Below are 8,370 nucleotides of genomic sequence, written 5' to 3'. Positions count from 1 at the left end.
TTGTTTTTACAGTTTAAGTTAATTAAATGAAGAATTTTTTAAAGAAAAATATTATAAATTGTATATTTACTATGAACGTAGTATAATGCTGAATTTCAGTTTTCTAAGGCATTTTGAAATGTCTTTAAAAGGCAACAGGTGAGCAGAGTTTGATACTTGACAGAGATAAGTTAGTAATTCACTTAATGGTTGGAAAAGATCATGTTTATAATTATGTGTTTAATATTGTTATAAAAGCACATCAACATCTGAGAGGGAGGAATTATCCCTAATTAAATAAAATTGGTTATGTAAAGTTCAGGATATTATGTTCTATTATATGTTTTGGGAACATTTTATCCTACACCTGTATAGACATGGATGTTCTGTTTTTCAGAATGCAATTTTAACTGCTTTGTGGAAAGTAAGGGCAAAAGGAAAGCATTGGACCATCAATAAGTAGAAGACTTATAAAAACTTTATTAATAATTGTTGCTAATTATATTATTCATAGGAGAATCTATAACATTTCTGTTATAATAACAAATCTAATAGCTGCATGGTGAAAAAGAATAATTGAACAACACATGGTTTTCTGATGGCAATGAGAAGGAAATATAAGCCCAAATAAAAAATAAACATGAGATTACAGCATGTCATAATCTGTTGGTAAAAGTTAATAATTTTTTTTCTACTGGGGATTGAACTCAGGAGCTCATAACTACTGAGACACATTCCCAGCCCTCCTTTGTATTTTATTTAGAAACAGGGTCTCACTGAGTTGCTTAGGGCCTTATATTTAAAAATATAAAATTTGGGCATGGTGGCACACACCTATCATCACTGGTACTTGGGAAGCTGAGACAGAAGATCACAAATTCAAGACCAGACTGGGCAACTCAGCAAGACTCTGCTTCAAAATAAAAATTAGAAGGAGCTATAATGTCCATGGTAGAGTGCTTGCCTAACATGTGTAATTCTGGGTTCAAGCATCAGTGCTGCCAAAAAAAAAAAAAAATTTGTTTTAAATCCCACCTCCAGATGTAACACTAATCTGCTGTGCAACTTGGAAATTAGTGTGGAATCATTCAGTTCCTCCTTAAAATCATGTTAATATGCAATGGGCCAATGAATGAGAATATTCTTCAAGCTCTATCACTATAATTGGCAGAAATTTAGAAAGAATGGTTTATGACAGATTGATATATATCACTTCAGTACTCAGTATCTTAGATTAATGGGCATAAAGATAAGATAAATAAGAGCTGGGGTATGTCATAATTTTGTCTCCTACATGCTCATAAGATTCTTTTAGAGGCAGTGTATTCTTTGACAATATTTATATATTAGAAGAAGTGAGATCAGTAAACAAAATTCATCTTTCCTGCTGCTCCACTGTTCAGTGAATTCAGAACATACAATAGGCAAAATTCTCAGTTTCTAATGCCTTCATTCCATCTCCCCCATCAAGAGTTAAGCTTTTCATTAATGTTATAAAAGAGAGCTAGTCCTAAAGACCAAAGCCATGTCATCATCAGACTCCTCAGACACTCCCTTTCTTTGTTTCCACTTTGTTCTGCTTAACCAGGAAGCAGCGGTGGAGTGGGCAAGCCCTCCTACTGATGTGGCATCAGCTGCTGGAGCAGGTCGACCAGCTCTTACATTGCAGATGAGACTTCCAATGGTAACCAGGGCCTTTGTAAACAAGCAAGGCCAAAGAGGTTCAACATTTGTACCAACTGCTTCAATGAGGACTTTGACCTTATCCTTTGTGGTGCTTATCTATTGGTTGTGCAGAGTGAGTCAGAGCAGACACAGGCAAGCTGGGAGACCAACGCCATGTTATAGGCAAGTGTAGGGCTGCCACTGCCAGGTGCCATGCTAGTTGCCCAGTGAAATGAGGACCTCACCCCAAAGAGGCTTCTGCTTCCCAGGAAGAACAAGCATCCTGGCCCCAGCTAAGGAAAGTTGATCTTAATATAAATATGTACAAGAGAAGGAAAGACATAGCGTCCTACCAAGGGTTATGGTGCCTTCATTAAAGGAGGCTTCACCAATGCCCATGATATTGAGTGACTGTGAAAGCAGAATGGATGGGGGAAAATATCCCACAAAACATTAAACCCATAGGTATATTTTCTGGCAGATCAATTTGTTTTTTAATGATGAAATGTCATATTTATTCTTTTCAAGATTTGGAACAAGACAAAGTTGCCCACTATCTCTGCTATGATTCAACCAAGTGAGTCCTGACCAATGCTATAAGAAAAGAAAAAAGAAATAGTACTTATAACAATTGAAAGGAAGGACATTAAACTATCTTTGTATACACTTGTGATTATCAGTCTTGAAAAATCCCAAAGTTTCAACTACTATTAAGAGAGATACAAGAGTTCAGTCAAGATTATTAAAAAAACACTTGACTTTAAAAATTCAATAGAATATATTTATATCAATAGAGATTATATAACAGGATTGTTAATCCACACCCTTTATCACATAGCTTTGTACTCCTATCCTCCATCCCCACGATAGGCAGAGTATACTTTCTTCCAAAGTGGCTGACCTTGAAAGTGTGCCTTCCTTTAGCCAATGACCTGTTTGTGCACTGACTGAAACAGGAATTTTAAACCTACTTGCATGATTTTGTTTCATTCTCTTGCGCTCCTGCTATGTATCAGAGAAGAATATTCTTTAGATAACTAGTGTTTCAAGGAGAATGAAGAGATCTATAGGGCAGACATTCATCAAACTTGTAACCTCAAGCCAAGTCCAACCAATTTTAGCCAACTCCTGTAGAACTGTGACCAACCTGCAGACTTTAGAGAGAAAATAGACATGCTTAGTTTTGTTGTAAGCTACTGAATTTTAGATTGGCTTCTTTTGCCACATTATTGTGGCAACACTAATAATAATAAAACTTGTGATAATTAATTTGAAATATAACCAAAAGTGAAACTTAATGAACACAAACACTGACCTTGATGGCAGATCAATTGAAAAGAATATATATGTAAATTGAGAATATGGAAGTCGATTATCTTAAAATTGCTTGCATATCCCTTAGAAAGTCTTTGCCTAGCAGTATGCATAAGACTGCTAGCATTGAGAATAGAAATGAGAGAAGACAGCAAAATAAAACAAAGCAAGTAAATGAATAGAAAGTCTTAAAAAGGAAATGATAGTTACAGAAGACAAGGCAAGGATTTCAGTGGTAGGGTCTCCGAAGAAGGCAAGAGAAATAATGAGCAGAACAAATATTTAAAGACTAAATTCAAGAAAAGCTTCCTGAAATTAAAAAATATATATATTATGATTCTATAAGAAAGGACCTAACTAAGAAATACTGAGGCAGAAAGGTCAGCTTAGAGATATACCTTCATAAAATTACTGAACTTCAAATAATTCTTTGGAAAGCAGGCAAATTTAAAATGAGTTACTTATGGGCGGGAAAATTATGGGGCTTATCAGATAAGCTCCAAAGTAACTGAAAGACAATAGGATATGCTTTCTTCAGAAAGTATGACTTCAAGAATTTTATTCCCAAACTATCATCCCAATACTGTACTGTAACAGAATGTTTTGAATATGCTAGAACATTGTAGAGGGGATATTGTTTCATTGAACCTTTTCGATGAATACAGCATACTTTTTTTTTTTTTTCCAGTGCTGGGGATTAAACCCAGGCCCTCACACATGCTCGGCAAGTGCTGTATCACTTAGCTACATCCCCATCCCTTTTTATTTCATTTTGAGACAGGGTCTTACTAAGTTGTTCAGGCTCACCTTGAATTTATAATCCTACCTCAGCCTCCCAAGTAGCTCAGATTACAGACCTGTACCACCATGCCCAGTAAAAAGCATGCATTTTAATTATCTGAAGGGAAACTTCAGCAAAATAATCTGGTGGTGAGCATTGAATCTACTTAACTACTGAAATAAACTAACAAGTGTAGAATTGATTACAGAAAAGAATGTAAATATTATAAACTAAGATGTGAAAATGGAATTAAGTAACAAGTTGGAGGAGAAGAAATAAAGACAATAATGTTTCAAATATAACAAAATCTTTAAAAGCTAGTGGATTCAAAAATACAATTTAATAATAGAAGTGTAAATATCCTTTTAGGATAAATTTTTTATGAATGTAAAATAATCTAGAAAAATTCTAAGTATATGTAGTGTTGAATTTTCACAAAGTGATCATGTGACTATACCCATACAAAAAAACCCAGACCAAGAACTAGAACATTACCAGAACTTAGGAACTTCCCTTTTATCTCCTTATAGTTACTGTGCCTCCCCAGGGGCATCCACTGTACTACTTTCCAACTGAATATATTAGTTGTATCTATTTTTGTATGTTATATAATAAGACGTATATTCTATGATGTGTCTGGCTTCTTTTACTCAATATTATGTTGTCAAGATTTATGTTATTGCATGTAACAATAATAGTTTATTTATTATCATATATGTAGGGTACTCAATTAATATGTCAGAGTTTATCCACTCTATTGTTGATGGGCATTTGGGTCCACTTCAGTAAGAGGCACAATGAATAATTCTGCTATAAATATTCGTCTACTTGTCGTTTTGGGGAACATATGCCTGCTTTTCTATTGGGAATATTATTTGAGGTAAAAGAAAATGTGCTAATTTAATGTGTGCAAAAATATTTAATGTGTGCAAAAATATTATCACCATCATGTAAAATGTAAACCATATTATTTAACAAAAGTGATAATATAACTATAAAAAGAAAATGGCAGGGAGAGGACATAATTAGGTTTAAGAGAGCTAGCTATAGCTTTATCATCTGAAATAAGAAATCAGTAGATAATATCTAATGTTTATAAATCAAAAGGTATTATAAAGTAATTATTATAAATATTTTAATGTTTAACTTTTATTATAATATTCAAATTCAAAATTAGATATTTTCCTATATAGGAGCCAAATTATTTTAAAGAACTTATACAAGAAAAGTTTTACATATCCCCAAGAGTTTCTTTTTGTTATTTTTTTAACTTAAAAAAATGAAGTATTAGAACTTTGTTTAAAAACATGAAGATAAATGTCAAAATAAACTGAAAGTAATCACCAAGAAAATTGAAAGTAATTATCTCAGAGAGTTGGGGAGAACTGCTTTTGGTTAAAGGTCTGTGGTACTATTCAACTTTTCTCTAAGGCCCTTACACTATTAGATTTGTTAACATGTACATATATTATTTTGGTAAAATCAAGGATTTTTTTTTTGTTTTATTTTGTTTTTTGCACAAAGTTATCGAGCAGTATCTTAGTTCTACATGGAGGTGATTGTGAATCATATAAACATCTCATCAAACCCAAACTAAATGTACCCCCAACTCAACTTTTAGCCAGATCCTAAAAATGCCCTCAGCCACTTCAAAGTCACCCAAAAGCAGAAGAATGAGTCAGAGAGGAAGATTGGAATGAAAAAGACAGTAGTTTTAACTACCATTCAATATCTTACATTTCCAAATTTTACAAAAATACCTGACTATAAACACCACTAGAGCCCCTCCCTGGGTCATAGAATTCATGGTTTCAATGTGGATCTGAAGCTTTAATATCAAGGTAAATCCCCTCCTGGGAGCAAAGGGAAGAGAATAGAAGAAAAAGCAGATTCAAGCTCAGTTCTGCCGCTTAGGAATTGTGGGGGTATCAAGCTCTCTACCACAGTGCAGGATGCTCATCCAAACCTAGAAAACAGAAAATGATTTGATGGCTATTTTTTCTGTTCTTGCAAGGACTGTACACTACTAATGTCGTTCTCAATGCAATGGGGAGAATTCAAGACACTGTTGTCTCAGAGCATCCAAAGTTAATGTGGAAATATTTGCAGGATAAAATATAAAGTGAAAAAAAAAAAAAAAAATATATATATATATATATATATATATATATATTATAAAGTGAGAAAAGTAAGATGGACAATAAGCAAGGTTTATAATTAGTTCCATGTAAATAAAAAAAAAATTATCACTATGGTTGCTTGTGTGTGCAGGGAAAGCTGAGCCAAGGCTGCTGCAGGGCCCAGACCCTTGAGTTGTGAGCTGGGAGACCCAAAGGGCCTCCTTTAGTGCGAGCTGAACTCATGCAGATATAGGCCAACAATGCAGGTCCTCTGTTGTTGGCACAAGCCACCTTTGGCCTTTGTTTCTTGCCTCAGAACCTCTCCCATCTCTGAGATGCGGTCCCACTGATTTGTCAGTTTGAGGATAGACTTAGCGTATGTTCCACAGAAATGGAATCAGGAGGAAAATAAATATGAGGGAATTTTCATTTGGTTCTACCTCCTACTCCACATGGCCCATGCCCCTTGGCCTTGCCTGGGATTGTGTTTCAGGCCACTCCTGTGCATTTACAAATAAAACCAGGCTGCTCTGGGCATGCTTGTGAGGTGACGCCCGGAGGCTCACAGGGTTGGCCAGAGATTGATACGGTGTGTGCACGCCTGAGCCAATACAACCCTTTTGATCTGTTTCTAAACACAGCTTTTTTGCCTCCTGCTTCAAGTGATTGATTAAGTTAGGATCTCTTTTAGGAATTCTCTGCACTCATGCCTCCTCAAGGGCTCACAGTGAGGCCTGCCAAATTTTATTCTCCTTTTATGCTACAGATTGTTCTGTTCCAAGTGGCTAAATGGAAACTGTTCCTAATATGCAATCAGTTACCTAGTTCTTTATATGCAGTCAGTTACCTTGGAATTCCTGTTTTGCATTCTGTATGGCACGGGCACCCTCTTATCACATCATCAGTCACATTTCTAGCAAGGTTTTAGCCTTATGGTTTGGGAGTACCTTTGCTTCAGAACATTCTTTGCCCCTCACTCTCATTCTGGTGTGAGAATCATGGGGAATCAAGGGTGATACCATTTGTTTTAAAACAAGCCAGTGCACGTGTTTGTAATGTAAGGGGACTCACACAGTCTTATTTAGGTCCCAGCTGGAGAAGGGAACTTTGGTTGGATGGGATCTGGTGGGATGCAGATCCAAGGTATTTCAAAAAACACCAGCATCCCTGTCATGCAGACCTGATTGCAACCCCTGCCTCCAAGCACAAGGCTGTACCTGTAAAGACTGGAGTTAGAGTTTCTATATCTTGCATGCATGGTGAGGAAGATTGCTGCGAATTAGTGACAGTATAAGCATGTTTCCATTGCCATTTCGATGTCCTTTTTCTGCCTCCCAAAACTTATGTTGTCTTTTCCAAAGTGGCTAGAAGGCTCTCAGTGAAGGTCTTTCCTCCTTGCAACACCTAGGACCTTACTTACTCATTATAGACCACAATTTTTTTCAGTTTCCCTGGACCTGTTTAATGTTCTATTCTAGTCTCAGTTCTGTTGTGAGAAATTGGAGCTGGCGTGAAAGCAGTAATGGTTCAGAGCTCTTAAGAGGGGAACTCTTATTACAGAAGGGCAGGTCCAGCCACCCCTGCCCCATGACACATCTTCCAACCTTGCGAGACCTGCGTTTTACTTTAGGAGTGCTATTTATAATCTGTGGTGTCAATTTTACTGTTTTTCTTTCTTTGGGGGATCTATTGATTTTCCTACAAAGAAACGCAAGTTTTTTTTTTTAATTACTCCATGAGATTTATTGTGTACATGATAATGAGGATGTTGCATTCACTTAGATCTTATTTATCTGATCACTAATTTACTCATTCAACAAATATTCCTTAAGGATCTCTATTCTCTATGTACCAAGCATAGTTCAGGCACTGGGAGAATAATAGCAATTGACAAAAGTGTGTGTATCCTTGTGTGAATCTGCCTTGGCACTGTGCACAACACTAGGAGAGTCTCAACAAATGTGAGAGGAACAGCCCACCAGGTTTACCATTGTCTGGTGACAACTACCAACAACTGCCACAAGACACAGATGTGATGCCAAAGAGCAGATGAACAACGGCTGGTGTGGAAAGTGGCAGAAATGCAGCTGGAAGCCTCGAGGTCAGGGTTGAGCCAATGGTGAAATAAAGGAAGCATTACAGGTAAGGGAAGAAGATAATAAATGGGAGAGTCAGCCCTGCTCAGGGGATAATGAGATCAGAGTGGAGAAAAAGGTGAGCACATTTGGGGAGTAGTAGGTACATGGTGTGGAGGTCCCAAAGCTAGTTTATAACCTGGAGAGAAAGACTGTGTCTGCCACTGCATTGACCTATGGGGGGTTTAACTCATAAAGGAAAGAGTGTGAGTCCCTTCAAGTTGGAGAAGTTGTCCAGTGTCTGATGCTCCTTGGAGAGGCAGCAGATTGGAAAAGAAAAATAGAAGTAGGGAAGAAACTCTACCATCCTAGGGCCAAGTTCATCACCTGGGAAAGTGGCTGCTGTAAGCGCCAGGTACATGTGGCCAAGCTGGTG

The sequence above is a fragment of the Marmota flaviventris genome, chromosome 14 (genome assembly GCF_047511675.1).
Source record: "Marmota flaviventris isolate mMarFla1 chromosome 14, mMarFla1.hap1, whole genome shotgun sequence".
Taxonomy (NCBI): Eukaryota; Metazoa; Chordata; class Mammalia; order Rodentia; family Sciuridae; genus Marmota; species Marmota flaviventris.
Note: the sequence above shows the minus strand (reverse complement) of the source record.